The sequence below is a fragment of the Desmodus rotundus genome, chromosome 5 (assembly GCF_022682495.2).
Source record: "Desmodus rotundus isolate HL8 chromosome 5, HLdesRot8A.1, whole genome shotgun sequence".
NCBI lineage: Eukaryota > Metazoa > Chordata > Mammalia > Chiroptera > Phyllostomidae > Desmodus > Desmodus rotundus.
The window spans coordinates 80,177,085-80,197,227 of NC_071391.1; the positions used below are offsets into that span (position 1 = coordinate 80,177,085).

At 37.5% G+C, this 20,143-nt stretch overlaps 1 pseudogene; it reads right to left on the reverse strand.

Annotated features, from left to right (window-relative positions):
- Positions 1-208: 208 nt before the first annotated feature.
- LOC112314258 (GTP-binding nuclear protein Ran-like) lies at positions 209-896 on the reverse strand (annotated as a pseudogene).
- Positions 897-20,143: the final 19,247 nt, after the last annotated feature.

Sequence of the window (20,143 nt, forward strand, 5' to 3'; positions counted from 1 at the left end):
GTTTTATAGTTGAAACTCAGTAAGGAAACAACTGTGTTCCAAAACAGCTAAATATGCAGGTCCAGAAAATGAAGGTATTTTTAACTGCCACATTCACTCCAAAGCCCATTCATCTCTTTCAGCACCCCAAAGATCAAGCACAGGCTCTACTTAGCTATATAATAATAAAATGGCACACGCTGCACTACTGACATCACAGGACTGTAGCCTATGAAACTAGACTTCTGACGCTGGTTTCCAGTGTCATCATCCTCAGGTCATCATCTTTAGGAGGGAGAGTGGTGGTCAGAATACCCTCTAGGTCGTGCTCATACTGTGTTGCCAAAGCTGGTCCATGACAACCTCTGGTGGCGCAGGAGCAGGAATAGTGACAAACTCCAAGTTGGGATCTCCAATTAGTTTTCTAGGAAGCCAGAGAAAGGGCTTTTCAAAGTTATAGTTCCTTTTGGCTGAAATGTCATAATACTGAAGATTCATCTTTCAGTGAAAGACAATTGATTTTGCCTTAATTTTTCTTCCTTAATACTCACTTTGTTGCTACACATGAAGGGGATACTTTCACACACTCGTACCAGATCTCTATGCCAGTTGGGCACATTCTTGTTAAGTAACTCTCAAAGTGACATCAAACACTATAATGGCACACTGGTCTTGGACGTAACAGCCATCTCTCAGTCCGCCAGACTGCTCCTGGCCTGCTGTATCCCACACATTAATAAATTAATAAGTCCTCTGTTGGTGTGGAACACAAGGGGATGGACCTTAGCACCCAAGGTAGCTACATACTTCTCAAATTCACCAGTTAGGTGACATTTCACCAGTGTAGGTTTTCCAGTCCCAACACCACCAATCAATACAAGTTTAAACTGAACTTGGGGTTCTCCTTGGGCAGCCATCCTGATGTGACTTCTGGAAGTGTCTCCAAACCAGTCTGACTGAGAGCTCTTAACTTTCTTTTACATTAGGAACTGGAGGTAGAAATTTACATAAAAGATGGTACAGAACTTCCATTCTGTCACTTACATTTCTTTTATTTCAAACACATTTATTAGCATAGTAAAAGACCTAGACCATGAAACAAGAAAAATGAATAATCTGTAACTCCACTTTTCTACTGTGACCACTGTTAGCAGGTTAGTATAATGCTTTCTGTCTTTTTCCTCTGATATGTTTTTTTAATTTTGCTTTGTAACACTAGATATTTAACATTGTATTTTGCTTTTATCTGTTAATGTTATAGTCTAAGTATTTTTTCACATTATCATATAATTTTCAAAGTATTATTTAAGGACTATAAAATACTATATCAAGTAAATGCATCATAATCACTGAATCTCCAACTTGATGCCCATTAGGTTATTTCTATTTTTATACTATAAATAATGTTATGAATATATTCATCTATATAGATTCTTCCATATTTTAGTTTTATTTCTATGTCTCTTGATATTACTGGGAGATATTGGGTGCTACAAAAAATATAGGGTGAATAAAAGCTCATGGGGACTAAGACATATTGTCTGAAAGTATAATATAATAGAAAGAAGAAGTATACTTGATAACAGGAATACAGGAAGTTTGCTGCTGTGTTGTTCATAAAGACTGAATTATACTGAAATGAACTGTCTTATGCAATATGTTAAAGTCATAAATACTGCAAAAGGGTTAAAGTCTTAAATAAGAATCCTAACAGATACATAATACTAAATTGCTTTCTTAATTAGATTAGGACAATTTACAACACCTCCAGAAATGAATGATGATGACACTATTTCAGCACCTTCAGAATAATTATATAGCATCAGTTTTTAAACTTCTGACAGTTTAATGAGAAATATTTGGTTCTCATTTACATTGACTTATAGACCAACTGAACATTTAACTAATACATTATGTTGAATACATGTTTATTGCTTTCTACCACTGAGTTTCTCCAGGCACAATCCCTTTATAATCTACTTCTGCCCAGACTTCCCCAAACTAAAGAAGAACCCATATTTCTACCTCTCAATGGTTTTACTGTTATCCATGGTGTTGTTTACATTTCATTTCCATTGTCACCTCCTCACAGCATGGATTTCTCTCTGGTGTTTTATGTTTTCAAACTGCTGTGTAACACTTGTGATGCTCTATAAATAATAAATAATAGAAGTCCTGTAGTCCTCTGCCAGCAGCCTTTGATCAAGGGCAGCTTTCAACTGACTTCACCTGAGCAGACATAAAGAAGAAAAAGAAGGAACTTTCTCCGTGGTGTGGCTATTTATATGCAGTGATCAAACAGGTTACTGACAGGGAGGCATCAGAAACACACACCACGTCAGCTCACAGAGAAACTCCATTTCCTGGTGGTTGCTCAGGGCACAGCTCTGTACATCCAAGGCAGTTGCTGTGAGATCTCACTCAAGTGCATTACAGAGTGAAGACATTCATTACCCCTTAGTCTTTCCTCTTAATCAAGAGACCCCATGTGAGCAGATGCTTCTCATCTCAGCTACTTTAGGCAGAGAGAAATGGAATAGTGGTTGGGTTTCAAGTCAACTTTTCCATAAGAAGGTTTGAGGAAAAGCTGCAGTGTTCTTAAAAGGAAAGCATTCAATTCACCTATTCTTCAAACAAAGTCAAAAACAAAAAAATTTAATCCATTGTTTTTACCAATTAAAAAAAAGAACATTTTCCAATTCAATGTCATGGCCAGTTGTTAAAAAGATCAGGAAAAAAGATGGTGTCATAGAGAAAGAAAGGAGAGAACAGTGTAGAAGAAAGAGAGGGAAGGGGGGGGAAACAAGGAAGACATTATAGGGAACAAATGAAATATTACCCTGACTGGTGTGGCTAAGTGGGTTGGGCATCATCCCACAAACCAAAGGTCACTGGTTTGATTTCTGGTCGGGGCACAACACTGGGTTGTGGGCCAGGTTCCCAGTTAGGGGCATATGAGAGGGAAATTATCGATGTTTCTCTCCCTCTCTTTCTCCCTCCCTTTCCCTTATCTCTGAAAATAAAGAAAGAAAATCTTTTTAAAAAGAATATTGTTGACAAGGGAAAAAGGAGGAAGGGATCCTGGGAAGGAAATGGATACAGAATATGATCAAAGTAAGGGGAGTGAAACTCAGGAAATTTTGTCACCATCCCATCCAGCTAAAGTGCTAGCAATTTCATCTACCTTTCTAAATATTTGTGTTTTCAAAAAATTTTTGAAATATTTTTATATTGTGGTACTATAGAACACTTTAAATGTACCCAAAAGTAGAAAGAATAATATGACAAAATTTGTGAAACCTTAATCCAGCCCCCCAAATTACCAATATATAGCCCAGTCTGGGTTCATTTCTATACTTACTCACTATCCCCCTTCTGCATGATTTTCATGCATACTCTAGATATCATACATCATACCATTTCAATTATTTCAGTATAAATTTGTAAATCATGATGTATTTAAAAATATAAGACCACAATATCATTATCACCTCTAAAATATAACACTAATTTTTAATAATACCAAAGCATCAGTGCTCAAATTTCTAATCATCTTGTAAATGTCATTTTTTTGTTCTTTGTTTATTGTAGTTGTTATTTCTTGAATGTATATCTAAATAAGATCCATAGAGTTGGTGATCTGTCTTTTAAGTCTCTTTTAACCTCTGGATTCTTCTTCTGGCACTTTATTTTCCTCTCAATTTATTGTGAAAAAATGACTCATTTTGTCCATAGAATTTTCTACATTTTGGATTTTAACATGCTTCTCTCGTCTTTGTATTTTTTAAATTGGTGGTTGGATATAGAGAAGTGATCAAATTCAGATCTGATGTTTTTTGGAAGGCTATTTCATAGTCATGTTTTGTTCTCACACTAGGGGACAAATAATGCTTGATAGTCTCTATTTTGAGGTTGTTAGTAAACATTAATGATCAATGGCTAGGTCAATTAATTCAATAGATATTGCAAATATTACTATGATAATTTCATGATCCCATCCTTTTTATGAGCTGAAAACTTCTATAAAGATAAATTATTTCATCAACTTTTCATTTATGTGGTAGATTAATTCTCATGAAAGGTAGGATATATTTTTTATTTTCATTTGTTGTTTAGTTTTGTTTTAAGCTGGAATTTTCAGGTTTCAAAATGATTGGGTTCACTAATATCTCCCAACAGTGATTAATGAAAATTAAAAAAAATCTTTATGAACATGTAGATTTAACCATAATTGCTATGTTTCAATAATTTGTGGTTCTTAACTTATTGATGTTAAAATTATCCTATCTTTAGCCAGTAGGAGCTTATTAAGTTTTTTAAACTCTTTGACATTACCTGATAGTCTTTGATAGTTTTCTTGCTTTCTGATAATGACAAGATGCCCCTAGCTTATCTTGTACATTTTCTGCCCCAAACTTGGAATCAGTCAGTTCTCCAAGATGCATGGTTTCTTGTAGTGGAAAACAGTATTTTAATGCAAAAACAATCTAGAAGTTAGTCATTGTTTCTAGACCTCTTCAGTAAAAAAGAGGTAGAAAACCAAAATTATATATACACAGGTTACAATAAATCATGAGTTCATTCTCATAGTTCTGACTAAATTGAGAATCACAGAAATTTTACTTAATTTCTTATACCTTACATTTATATATCTTTCTTCCACATGAAGAATTCCAGTTATTGAAACACTGGGAATAAGAAAAGTAAAGAGGATCCAAGATGGTGGAAGAGTGAGTGGAAGTTACAATAACCTCCTCCCAGAACCAATCAGGAATTGCAACTAAATTGTGGAGAAATCACCCAGACCAAACAACTGAACAACAGTGAGAGAGAAGCCTTATAACCATGGACAGACAGAAGAAACAGATTCAACACAACGTGACTGGCAGGGAGTGTGGAGGGGATGCAAGAAGGCTGGCTGGGCCCCCACTGGGGGGCAGCCGAAGTGCCAGAGGGATATCTCAGTGGCTGGGGGAATCCCCCTGAGAAGTGTGGGGTCTAAATCCCAAGCTGGGCTCTTCAGCCTACAGCATCAGTGCCCTAGAAGTACACAGATAACATCCAGCTGTGAAAAGTGGCAGGATTTCTCTCTGCCAGAGATAGACCGCTAGAGATGCAAAGGATCAATGCATACATTTTCATATGCATCTACTTACCCTAAGGAAAGGGCAAAAGGGGAGCCAGAGTGGACCAGAGATACTTGAGGAAAGACTGGGGGTGGAAGCTTTGAGGAGAGAACTGAGGGCAGCTGCTAGGATTGCATACTGCAGGAGCCATTTACCTCCATCGGAGGACTCCCCTCTGAGCTACAGCAGCCTGTGGGGAAACAATAGCCCCACTCCCAGGAGGTACTCAGCCCCACCTGTGGTGCTTAAGCCTGATGGCTGATTGCAGAGTGACTAGATTAATAACTGAAGAAGTCAGGCACAGATGGTACATCCTTGGCAGTCTTGAACAGGCTGCCTAAAGCCACACTGAGACATCACCTGACGTCACCAGAAGCAGATCCAGAAAGAAAAAAACAGTGGTTAATCCTAAATGCTACTGAGACAAAATCCACCATGGTATTCTCCATGATTTGGGATATTTTCTTTCCTGCATAATTTTTAAAATGTATTTCTTATCCTTCAAATTTGTGCATATTAAGCCACTAGATTTTATATTACGGTTTATTTCAATTGTCATATTTTGCTCCTCCCTACTCTTACCCCATTTTACCTTCTTCTTTCCTCTTATTATTTTCATTTTAAATTTTGTTTTCTCTCTTATTAAAACTTATTCCATTCCATACTCTTACTATTTCTCCCACATCCATCCTCTCAAAACCAATTTTCCCATCAATGGTCATTTCACATTCTTTTTCCCACTCTTAAAATACCTGTCCTCTCTCCACCTTTAGCAATCTTTGATTGTTGGTTGTGGATAAGGTAGTTGATGTTGCATTTTTTCAATTTTACTTCTAGATCTTCACTATTCTTGTACTGCCAATCTCAAACTTTACCATTCCCCTCTCCAACTCCATTCTGCCTTCATCATGTCCATTCTTTTTTCATCTCAAATTTTAACTTTTCCCTGTCTTACCCATTTTTTTCAATTTTTCTTTTTTCTTTTTTGCTTTTCTATTTTTCCTTTCATTCTGCCCTTTCTTTTTTCATCTCTAATTTTAATTTTTCCCTTTCTTAGCCTGATTTTCATTCCTCACTCTTAGTAGTCACTCTCCCTCTATATCTCAAACATAATTCCCTTTCCTCTACACATCTCTTAAGCTTTTCTTTCTTTCTTTTTCTTATTCCCATCCCTCTTATATTAATTTTAGCTCATTTATTATTGATAGTGCTGTGGTGGATTTTTTAATCCAATTTCTTTCTTATTTCTTTTATTATTTATTTACTTTTTTCTCTTTTTCTTTATCTCTCTCTTTATTTTTAAAATTTCCTATTTAAACTCAATACTATACACCTCTCTTCTCTTACTCCATTCTACCTTCTTCATTCCTTTTTTTATTTACAATGTGAATTTTACTTTCTCTCTTCACATTGCTCTGATTCCCTACTCTTATTAGTGCTCCTTCCTCTATTCTCTCAAAATGGATAAGAACACATGAGTCACACACATTCCACCTACAAGAGACCCACCTGAGAACAAAAGACCTACACAGAAGGAAAGTGGAGGAATAGAAACAAATATTCCAGGCAAATAGACAGGAAAAAAGAGCAGGGGTTGCAATACTAATATCAGACAAAATAGACTTCAAGCAAAGTCCATAAAAAGAGAGAGAGAAAAACACTTCATAATACTCAAGGAGAGAATACATCAAGAAGACATAAACATTATAAATATATATGCACTTAACATAGGAGCACCGAAACATATAAGAAAAACCTTGAGGGACTTAAAAAATATATAGACAGCAATCTATTTATACTAGGGTTTTAACACCCCATGTCAACAATGGATTGATGTTCCAAAAAAAGATTTAACAAGGAGGGGAGAGGCAAGATGGCGGAGGAGTGAATCAATGCCACACTAACCTCCCAGGACCAATCTGGAATTACAACTAAGTTGTGGAGAAATCACCCAGAACAAACAACTGAACAATAGAGAGAGAGAAGCCTTATAACCTCAGAGAGACAGAAGGTTCATCTTCAGCACTAACTGACTGGTAAGGAGTACAGTGGAGTCTTAAGAAAGCTGTCTGGGTGCCCACAGGCAGCAGCAATGGAGGGATAATTAAGAAACTGGCTGGATCCCACTGAGAAGTGTGGGGTCTAAACCCTAAGCTGGAATCCCCAGGCTAGAGCACCAGAGCCCAAAAAGCACCCAGATAACAACCAACATACAGAGGGCCCAGAGACATATGAAAGGATGCTCAGCATCACTAGCCATCAGAGATAAGCAAATTAAAACCACAATGAGATACAACTTCACTACAGTCAGAATGGCCATCATAAACAAATCAACAAACAACAAGTACTGGTGAGGTTGTGGAGAAAAGGGAACCCTAGTGCACTATTGGTGGGAATGCAGATGGTGCAGCCACTGTGGAAAACAGTATGGAATTTCCTCAGAAATCTAAAAATGGAACTGCCTTTTGACCCAGCAATTCCACTGCTAGGATTACATCTTAAGAACCATGAAACACCAATCCAAAAGAACCTATGCACCCCAATGTTCATAGCAGCACAATTTACAATAGCCAAGTGCTGGAAGCAATGTAAATGCCCACCGGTAAATGAGTGTACAGAAATACTGTGGTACATTTACAGAATGGAATACTACACAGCAGAAAGAAGGAAGGAGTTCCTACCATTCCAAACAGCATGGATGGATCTGTTTAGCATTATACTAAGTGAAACAATCCAGGCGGTGAGGGACAAATACCATATGATCTCACCTATAAGTGGAACCTAATCAACAAAACAAACAAGCAAGTGAAATATAACCAGAGACATTGAAATAAAGAACAAACTGCCAGTAACCAGAAGGGAGATGGAAGGGGATAACAGGGGAAAGAAGAGGAAGGGTCAAGTCAAGGAACATGTATAAAGGACACATGGACAAAGCAAAGGGCAGTAGGATTGAGGGTGGGAGGTAGAGATTGCTGTGGTGGGTGTGAGTGGCTGTGGGAAAATGGAGACAATTGTACATGAACAACAATAAAATAAAAAGAGAGAATAAAGAAAAAAGAAGAAAAGACCATTAGCTTTATTGCATGAATGAAGCCTGGCTTAGGGCATTCCATAAATAAAGACATGACTTACATCACATAAACTGACTGATATATAATCTGATTATCCAGTTGGTAAGTAATAAGTTTACTTGGTGGAACTTCCTTTTTACGTGTGATTATTTTATTTTTTTTCTCACTCCTCCACAGAGGGTGGGTGAGAGCAATCTTCCTCGTGAATAGCACTCTTAAAAGGTCTTTGCTTCTGCCAAGGCCAGGGACAGCAAACTTCCCCCTTGGGTTTTATGCAGTTCTTATCTCTGGGTCAGCACCTATGTGGATGTGGCTGCTGTGGTCCAAACATACAAACCCCTTCCTTGTTCTTTGGTTTCCGGACCACTCATATCCCTAGTTCACAACGATGTCAGACTTACTGCCTGACATAGATTGAAACACGTATTTTGAAGTACTTATTATTTTGAAATAGTACTTCACTGATATATTTTTAAAAATCAATAATATGCCTAGTTATGCCCTGGCTGCTGTGGTTCAGTTGGTTGGGCGCCATTCTGCAAATAAAAAGGTTGCCAATTCATTCCCATTCAGGGCACATACCTGTGTTATGGGTTCAGTTCCAGGCCAAGGCATGTAAGGAAAACAACCAGTCAATGTTTCTCTCTCACATAAATGTTTCTCTTCCTCTTTTTCTCCCTCTCTTCCCCTCTCTCTAAAATCAAAATTAAAAATTAAAAAATTAATTTAAAAATAATATATCTAGTTAAAAGAGAACTGAAAGGACACAAACATATAATTAAATAAATTTATTATAAAACAATACATTTCAATATGTAAATGTGAGAGGATGACTACACTATGAGACAGACAGATGCCTTTGCAAGAAGAGTTGCTGTGAATGCGACAGCTATAAATGTACTTTAATACAAGTTTCTTGCCTTGGTTACTCAAATACTGTGAGTGGCATTGTCATCAGTGACACAATTCCCTCAACCGATGAAAAACTCTTGGAATAGTTCCAAACAAAAAACAATATAGTCTTCTCAGTTACATGATCATTACACTGCTGGGAATTCAGCAGATATTTAAATGAAACTATGCAAAAATACTATGGATGTATACATAATACAAAGTTAAATTCTAAGCTTAGAAAATTATCAATTCTTTTTACTTTTATGAATATTCAATAGGACATTCAAAAGTCATAAAAACAGGACAAGTGCAGAAAATGAGGTAATCCCTTTTTAAATAGGACTGTTCTAGGCCTTGCAGACAGTCTAGTTCTCCAGGCTTCTATTCACTGAATACCTTTAGGACTCTTTAATAACTTGATAACCAAAATATCTCTACAATTTTTCAAATATTACCCCTTTGGGAACTACTGTTTTGGCAAGACAACAAGTTATATGAATATTAACCAAAAAGTAGTAAACAGCAGAGAATCTTGGGAAAATGTGAATAGAAGCCGCATCATTTTTTAATTTGTCTAAATTCACCCTTAAAAGTAGACAGATCCACTAAGCAAAACAATGCAGACAAAGAACACTATCAAAAATAAAACAGGGAAGAGGGAAATGAAATGGGGAAGGAGGATGGGAACACCATATGAGAAGAAGAGTAAGATAGCTGATTGCTTTATACTTTTTAACCTATAGAGTAAAAGAATAAAAAAAGAGTAAAAGAATATCACTTCAAATCAGATTTTGGAAAACAATGAGGGGAAAGAAAAAAGGGGTTGTAACTCAGTTTCAATGTATTTATACTGGTGAAAATAACAAAAAAAAAAAAAAAGAAGGCTTAAGATGGTGAGTAAAAATATTAGTATAAAAGTAACCATTGGGACAAAATGCAAATTTTTCTAAGTACCAAATATATACTTAAGAAAAAGAGGAGATAATAGAGCATCTAGTGAAAATGTTGAGCTAATTGGATATATATACATATATATGAAAAAATATATAAATCTAAATATAAATTTGGATCCAACTCTCATATCATTAAAAAGGAAAAATTCCAAAAGGACCTGAAATTTAACATAAAAAATAGAATCCATACAAGTATTAGAAGTAACATGAATGAATTCCTTTATAATTCAAAGATAGGGAAGATCTTTCTACCATAATTCAAAATCCAATAGTAATTAGAGAAAAAAGAGATAAATTTAATTACATTAAAAATTTAGCATGGCAAAAAAAATCCACTCACAAAGAAAAATAAAAACTACTGTAAACAAAGGAAACATACAAATAACAAATTGGAAAAAATAGTTTTAGTTGTATAACATAAACAAACAATTAAAATATTTCATATAAAAGGGTTCTAAATATATAGAAAAACTTAATATTTAAAAATACAGAACAGAAAGACTGGCAACTCTATAGAAAAAATTGGCTAGAGAAATGAACGAAGTTCAAAGAAACATATCAAATTTTCTTAACCAAATGGAAGGTAGTCGACCACCCATCATAAGATACCATTTATCATCTATTAGACTGGTTAGCATTTGAAAATTAGACAACATAATCATTTGGCAAATATGACAAAGGAATATGACAAAATAGACAGTCAATATTGTAGTGGGAAGGGATGGTTCTTATACAAACCCTATGAAGGGGAATTTGTCAATACCAAGCACAATAACTAATGCATTTACACTTTATCCCAGCAAACAAACTTCTGAAATTTTATTCCAAAGATATATTGGGCATATATGAAAAGACATATGACCAAAGCTAGTCATTGCATAATGATTTGTAATAGCAAAAGATTGGAAATAGCATAAATGTCTATGAGGAGAGACAAAGAAATTATGGCAATCCACCTAAGGGAGGTCTATGCAGCTGGAAAAGAATTAGAAAAACCCATTTATTACTGTGAAGAATTTTTCAGAATATATGGTTATGTGAGAAAAGGACAAGATACTTGTATATAATGCATACTCTGATGAAAGATGAAATATAAATGTATTTTATTGAAAAAGAGAAGGGACAAAATATATAAGGTAAGTTACTTATAGAGGAAAAGAGGATAGTGTGGAAGGGACAGGGGTAAATATATAGACTTATTTGAATACTTTGAATTGTAGAATTGACTTTGGAACCATTAGTATATTATGCATAATTATAAAACAAAGTTAATTTTAAAAAACCAATCTCTAAGAATTTCAAGTAAATTGTACATAGTTGGTGGTATAACCATACATAGAACTATTTTAAGTGAAGTTGAAGCACAATTATTTGCATGGGATAAAACCTAAGGGGCAAAAATTAGAGGAAAATAACCAAAGTGTTTGCTATAATTATATTTTTGGAGGTAGTGATGGTATTATTATTTTGAGATTAGCGTCTGTGTATTGTAGAATAAAAAATGAGTAATTGAGTACTATTACGCTTATATTTTTAATTTTTTTTACCGTTGTTCAATTGCAGTAGTCCCCATTTCTCCCACATTGTTCTCCCCTGCCCTGCTAACCCACACTCCCCACATACAATTTGACTCACACTCCCTGTCATCCTTCTCCATGTGTCCCTTATACAGGTTCCTTAACTTGACCCTTCCCCTTCTTTCCCCCATTATCCCCTCCCTTCTCCCCTCTGGTTACTTGCAGTTTGTTCTTTATTTCAATGTTTCTGGTTATATTCCACTTGCCTGTTTGTTTTGTTGATTATAGGTGAGTCAACTTACCTATTTGTCACTTAGAGGTGAGATCATATGGTATTTGTCTTTCACCACCTGGCTTATTTCACTTAGCATAAAGCTAAACAGATCCATCCATGCTGTTTGGAAGGGTAGGAACTCCTTCCTTCTTTCTGCTGTGTAGTATTCCATTCTGTAAATGTACCACAGTATTTCTGTACACTCATTTACCGGTGGGCATTTACGTTGCTTCCAGCACTTGGCTATTGTAAATTGTGCTGCTATGAACATTGGGGTGCATAGGTTCTTTTGGATTGGTGTTTCATGGTTCTTAAGATGTAATCCTAGCAGTGGAATTGCTGGGTCAAAAGGCAGTTCCATTTTTAGATTTCTGAGGAAATTCCATACTGTTTTCCACAGTGGCTGCACCATCTGCATTCCCACCAATAGTGCACTAGGGTTCCCTTTTCTCCACAACCTCACCAGCACTTGTTGTTTGTTGATTTGTTTATGATGGCCATTCTGACTGTAGTGAAGTTGTATCTCATTGTGGTTTTAATTTGCTTATCTCTGATGGCTAGTGATGCTGAGCATCCTTTCATATGTCTCTGGGCCCTCAGGATGTCTTCCTTGGAGAAGTGTTTGTTCAGGTCTTTTGCCCACTTTTTAACTGGATTGTTTGTTTTCTGGAGTGCAGGCATTTCTTTGTATAATTTGGAGATCAAATCCTTGTCCAAGCTATAATTTGCAAATATATTTTCCCACACAGTTGGTTCCCTATTCATTTCGTTGATGTTTTCTTTACCCATACAGAAGCATTTTATCTGATGAAGTCCCACTTGTTTATTCTTTCCTTTATGTCCCTTGTTCTAGAGGACATATCAGTGAAAATGTTGATGCATGGAATATCTGAGATTTTCCTGCCTATATTCTCCTCTAGGACTTTTATGGTGTTACGACTTATATTTAAGTCTTTTATCCATCTTGAGTTTATATTTGCGTATGATGTAAGTTGGTGGTCGAGTTTCATTTTTTTCATTTTTTTGCATGTAGTTGTCCAGATCTCCCAACACCATTTGTTGAAGATGCTATTTTTACTCCATTTTATGCTTCTTCCCCCTGTGTCAAATATTAATTGACCACAGAGACTTGGGTTTATTTCTTGACTCTCTCTTCTTTTCCATTGGTGTATGTCTGTTCTTATACCAGTACCAGACTGCTTTGATTACTGTGGCCTTATAATATGGTTTGATATCAGGTATTGTGATCCCTCTTTGTTCTTCTTTCCCAAAATTGTTGTGGCTATTCAGTATTAATTATATTTCCATATAATTTTTTGAAATGTTTGTTCTATATCTTCCAAATATGTCATTGGTATTTTAATAAGAATTGCATTGAATCTACAAATAGCTTAGGGTAGTATGGACATTTTGATGGTGTTAATTCTTCAAATCCATGGTACATGCTTCCATTTATTTGTGTCTTCCTTAATTTTTTTCCTCCACACTGTGTAGTTTTCTGAGTACAGGTCTTTTACCTCCTGGACAGGTTTATTCCTAGGTACTTTATTTTTCTTGTTGCTATATCAAATGGGATATTTTTTCTGATTTCTGTTTCTGATATTTCATTGTTAGTGTATAATAATGCCTTCGATTTCTGAATATTGACTTTGTATCCCACTGTTTTGTCAAATTCACTTATTAGGTCGAACAGTTTTTGGTGGAGTCTATAGGATTTTCTATGTACACTGTCATGTCATCTGCAAACAGTGACAGTTTTGTTTCCTCCTTTCCAATTTGGATGCCTTTTATTTCTTTTTCTTATCTGATTGCTGTGGCTAGGACTTCCAAAACTATGTTGAATAGAAGTGGTGAAAATGGCCTTCATTGTCTGGTTACTGATCTTAGTGGGAAACCTTTTAATTTTTGCCTATTGAGTACGATGTTAGCAATATGATTTTCATATATGGCCTTTATTATGTTGAAGTATGCTCCCTCTACTCCCACTTGGCTGAGTGTTTTTTATCATAAATGGGTGCTGTACCTTATCAAATGCTTTTCCTGCATCTATTGATATGATCATGTGATTTTTGTCTTTGCTGTTGTTTATGTGATGTATTATGTTGTTATGTTTATTGATTTGCGAATATTGTACCATCCTTGCATCCCTGGGATGAGTTCCACTGAATGATGATGTATGATCTTTTTAATCTATTGCTGGATGTGGTTTGCTGATACTTTGTTGAGGATTTTAGCATCTCTATTCATCAGTGATATTGGCATGTAGTTTTCTTTCTTTCTTGTGTCTCTATCTGGTTTTGGGATTAGGATGATGCTGGCTTCATAAAAAGAGTTTGGGAGTCTTCCCTCTTCTTTCTGGAATAGTCTGTGAAGGATATGGGTTAGCTCTTTCTTAAATGTTTTGTAAAATTCTTCTGTGAAACCATCTCGTCCAGAGCTTTTGTGTGCTGCAAGTTTTTTGATTACTGCTTTGATTTCACCAGCTTTTATCAATCTATTTAGGCTTTCTCCTTCTTCATTCAAATTTGGAAGATTATATTTTTCTAGTAGTTTGTCCATTTCACCCAGGTTTTCAAATATCTTGGCATACAGTTCTTCACAGTAATTTCTTACAATCCTTTGTATTTCTGTGATATCAATTGTAATCTCTCCTCTTTCATTTCTGATTTTATTTGAGTCCTCTCTCTTTCTTTCTTGATGAGTCTGCTTAAAGGCTTGTTGATTTTGCTTATCTTTTCAGAGACCAGCTTCTGGATTTATTGATCCTTATAATTGTTTTTTTACTCTCTGTGCCATTTAATTCTGCTCTGATCTAGGTTATTTCCTTCCTTCTACTCATTCTGGGCTTTGTTTGTTGTTGTTCCTCCCATTCTTGTAGGTGTAGGGTTCGGTTGTTTATTTGAGATGTTTGTATTCTTTTTTAGGTAAGCCAGTATCGCTATGAACTTCCCTTTCAGGACTGCCTTTGCTGTGTCCCATAGGTTTTGGATTGTTGTGAATTCATTTTCATTTTTTTCCAGAAATTTTTTGATTTCTTCCCTAATCTCATTCTTCACCCATTCGTTATGTAATAGCATGCTATTAAATCTCCATGTTTTTGAGTGTTTTGGATTTTTTTCCTTGAAATTTGTTTCCAGTTTCAGTCCCTTATGGTCAGAGAAAAATGCTTGATATGATTTCAATTTTCTTGAACTTACTGAGGCTTGTTTTGTGTCCTATCATGTGGTCTATCTTTGAAAATGTTCCATGTGCATTGGAAAAGAATGTATATTTTGCTTCTCTGGAATGAAAGGATTTATATATATCAGTTAAGTCCATTTCATCTAGGTCATTGTTCAATGCCACAATATCCTTATTGATATTTTGTTTGGAAGGTCTATCCATTTTTGACAGTGGGGTGTTAAAACCCCCTAATATAAGTGTGTTGCTATGTATATCTTTCTTGAAGTCCTACCAGGTTTTCCTTATATATTTGAGTGCTCCTAACTGGGTACATATATGTTTATAATGTTTATGTTTTCTTGATTGATTCTTCCTTTGAGTATTATGAAGTGTCCTTCTGTGTCTTTTTTTATGGCCTTTGTTTCGAAGTCTATTTTGTCTGTATAAGTATTGCTACCCCAGCTCTTTTTTCCTATCGATTTGATTGGAATATTTTTTTCAATCCTTCACTTTCAGTCTGTGCAAGTTGTTTGTTCTGAGGTGGGTCTGTGGTAGGCAGCATATAGATGGGTCATGTTTTCTTTCCATTCAGCTACCCTATGTCTTTTTATTGGAGCATTTAATACATCTACATTTAAGGTTATTATTCATAGGTACTTACTCATTGCCATTTTAATCCCTTCATATAGGAGACCATTCTGTGTGGTGTGGCCCCAGCTCCCACTCAGAAAGGCCAGTGGGGAGTGAGATCCAGCACACAGGACCCATGCCCTTGGATAGGTTCTCCCATGGGGAATTAGGCCTGCATTGTGTCTAGGCCACTTTGAGGCTTGCTTTTGCTAAAACTCCCTCATCCTGAACTGAGGCAGCAAACGTTTACTGCATATCTTTAAAGTAACTTCCTGATGGCGGCAACATAGGTGGGAGCGGAATCCACTTCCCCGCAACGCCAGGGAAATACCTAGCTGATCTGAGGAGCAGAGCGAACAGCCAACAGTATTCCAGCATATACGAAGATCAGAGACCAAAGATAGAGGACATTGAAAGATCTGACGGTAAGAAGAGTGCTCAAGGACAATAAGGTCCCCGGGAACCAGGACCGTGCAGTACAAGGGCGGCAGAGGCACTACCCCTGGCGCAGGGGCTCCTGCAGGAGTCTTGGGAGAGGGCCAGGCTGCGCTGTGAGCAGCCAGGTGCTTGATTGGACCAGGGGGGCTTGAAAAGGAGGAATTTCTCAAAAAGAAAAAGAAAATAGAGACACTCAGGGGCTAGTTAGAGAACTCTCGGTGGTGGCCGAGGCCCCTGGCGCCCCTCCCCCCTCCGCCCCTGGACTGCAAATGCGGAACGCGGGATAAACAGCACCGGCGCTCACCTGAGGTCCGGTTGCGCACGGTCTCGCGCAGATTAGCGAACGGGGCCCATACGTGAAACCCCGGAGGGGCGCCCACAACTGAAACCTCCGAGATCATTTGGAGCAGAGGCTAGCTGCTCCACCCACAGTCCCAAAACCTCGGAACCGAGTACCGCGTGATTCGGTCCCAGGGCGGCCCCGCCCACCCGAGAGACTCCAGCCCCGGGCGGCTGGATCGGGCCCCCAAGCATAGAGCCTCTGGCTCGGCAGCAGGCTGCCCGCTCACCGAGCGTAGGGCCCGCTGGATGCGCGTTTCCCAAGCACAAAGAGGCTGGCGAGTGTTGTAACACCAAGGCGGCTGAACCAGCAGCTTGCAGCGCACCAGCCTCCCTAGCCTGGGCAGTTCCGTCGGTCCCCGGCTGCGCGCTCACAGCCCAAATAACGTCACAAACCGGAAGCGGCTGGATTCTCTTGCTGCGCGAGCACGCTTCCCGAGCCAAAGCGGCTGGAGCGGCCTCTCGCGTGTCCCAAGAACAAAGCAGCTGGATTGGCTGATCAATGGCCTGATTGCCTGCCAGGGACCACACCTACAAAACAGAGAAGAGTGTGACCCAGGAAGGAAGAAAAGTGAAACCAATCCTTCCAACCACCCCCTCCCGTTGCACAGACAGGACAACAGCAGAAATAACCTGAACGGTTTAAAGCCAACAGAAGATTTTTTTTTTTCCTCTTTTTTTTTTCCTTTTCCTTTCCCCCTGAACTCCTTCTTCCTCTCTCTCTTTTTTTTCTTTCATTCCTTCTTCCTCCCATCCTTTACCATTTTTATGTCTTCTTCCTGCCTTCTTTTATCTATTTCTATGTTTTAATTTTTGTTAAAATTCCTTCTTATCTTGCCTCCGATCTTTCTTTAATCCTTCTTCCCTCCTTCCTTCCTTTCCTCCTTTCCTATTTCCTTTTTCCCTCCTTCCCATCTTTGGGTTTTTTTTTTTTTCTTCTTTTTTCCTTTTCTTTCTCCGCCCCTTTCTATTTTTCCCACAGGCGCGACAACAAAACCTGGAGTGCTGAAAAGACTAGAGTTAGACCGTGTTAAACACATAAACGTCAGCTCAAGACCAGCGAGCACAGGAGAGTAAGGAGACAGCACCACCGAATCCCATTGGCATTCTACCATAGAAGTTCATATCATAAACCCAGGGATTCAGAACAAAGCAATTTAAGAAGCAGAGGCCAACAAGAAGAGCCTCACAAAAAATGGGAAGACAAAGAAACAATTCCCAAATGAAAGGAAAGGAGGAAGTCTCAGAAAGAATACTAACCGAAAAAGAGGCAAGTCAACTATCAGATACTGAGTTCAAAGCAATGGTCATCAGGAAGCTCACTGAGCTCTCTGAGCTCAAAGAGAACTACCAGAAACTACAAGGAAACTACAATGAACTCACTGCAAACTATATCAACATGAAAAAGGAAATAGAAAATATCAACAAGAGCCAAGAGGAAATGAAGAATACAATTTCTGAATTGAAGAACACAATAGAAGGAATGAAAAGCAGACTTGATGAAGCAAAGGATCGGATCAGCGAGCTTGAGGATAAAGTAGAAAAAAACACCCAGAAGGAGCAAGAAAAGGAAAAGAGGCTCAGAAAGAATGAAGAGGCTATAAGGGAAATGCAGGACAACATGAAACGTAACAATATCCGTATAATAGGAATACCAGAAGGAGAAGAAGAAGAGCAAGGGATAGAAAACCTGTTTGAAAAAGTAATGATGGAAAATTTCCCTAATCTGAGGAGAGAAAAAGTCACCCAAATCCAGGAATCACAGAGAGTCCCAAACAAGAGGAACCCAAAGAGACCCACTGCAAGACACATCATAATTAAAATGGCAAATTTCCAAGACAAAGAGAGGATATTAAAGGCAGCAAGGGAGAAAAAGGAAGTAACATACAAGGGAGCCCCAATAAGGTTAGCAACTGACTTCTCAATGGAAACGCTCCAAGCCAGAAGAGAATGGCAAAAAATATTCCAAGTAATGAGAACCAGAGGCCTCCAACCAAGACTACTTTACCCAGCAAGGCTCTCAATCAAGATAGAAGACCAAATAAAGAGCTTCCCAGACAAAAGAAGTCTAAAAGAATACAGCTCCACCAAACCAGCTCTGCAAGAGATGCTAAAGGGACTGCTTTAAGGAAAGGAAGGAAAAGAGAAAGACAGAGGAACACAGGTAGGAAATAATGACAATGAATAACTACCTATCGATAATAACCTTAAATGTAAATGGATTAAATGCTCCAATCAAAAGACATAGAACAGCTGAATGGATAAGAAAACATGACCCACACATATGCTGCCTACAAGAAACCCATCTCAGGACAAAAGACTTACACAGACTGAAAGTGAAGGGCTGGAAACAAATTTTCCAAGCAAACGGACAGGAAAAAAAAGCAGGGGTAGCAATACTCATATCAGACAAAATAGACTTCCAAAGAAGGGCCATAAAGAGAGACCCAGAAGGTCACTTCATAATACTCAAAGGAAGAATCCACCAAGAAGACATAAGCATTATAAATATATATGCACCCAACATAGGAGCACCCAAATACATAAGGAAAATCTTGGAGGATTTCAAGAAAGATATTGACAGCAACACAATTATAGTAGGGGATTTTAACACCCCACTATCAAAAATGGACAGGTCTTCCAAACAACAGATTAACAAAGATATTGTGTCACTTAACAATACCCTAGAGGAATGGACTTAACTGATATATACAGAGCTTTTCATCCCAAAGAAGCAAAATACACATTCTTTTCAAGTGTCCATGGAACTTTTTCAAAGATAGACCACATGATAGGACACAAAGCAAGCCTCAACAAATTCAAGAAAATTGAAATCATATCAAGCATCTTCTCTGACCACAAGGGTCTGAAACTAGAAACCAACCCCAAGGGTAAAAACCCAAAACACTCAAAATCATGGAGACTGAATAGCATGCTATTAAACAATGAATGGGTCAAGAACGAGATTAGGGAAGAAATAAAAAACTTCCTGGAAACAAATGAAAACGAACTCACAACAACCCAAAACCTATGGGACACAGCAAAGGCAGTCCTGAGAGGGAAGTTCATAGCAATACAGGTCTACCTTAATAAGTTAGAAACAGTTCACACAAACAACCTAACCCTACGCCTACAAGAACTGGAGGAACAACAACAAAGACAGCCCAGAGCAAGCAGAAGGAAGGAAATAACCAAGATCAGAGGAGAACTAAATGACATAGAGACTAAAAGCACAATTGTAAGGATCAATGAATCCAGAAGCTGGTTCTTTGAAAAGATAAACAAAATCGACAAGCCTTTAAGTAGGCTTATCAAGAAGAAAAGAGAGAGGATCCAAATAAACAGAATTAGAAATGAAAATGGAGAGATTACAACTGATACCACAGAAATACAAAGGATGGTAAGAAATTACTATGAAGACCTATATGCTAAGAAATTTGAAAACCTAGATGAAATGGACACATTTCTAGAAAAATATAATCTTCCAAAACTGACTGAAGAAGAAGCAGAAAACCTGAACAGACCAATATCAGCAAAGGAAATTGAAGCTGTCATCAAGAAACTCCCATCACACAAAAGCCCTGGACCAGATGGTTTCACAGGAGATTTCTACAAAGCATTTAAGGAAGAACTAACCCCTATCCTTCACAGACTATTCGAAAAAATCCAAACTGATGGAAGACTCCCAAACTCTTTTTATGAAGCCAACATCATCCTAATCCCAAAACCAGATAAAGACACAACGAAGAAAGAAAAC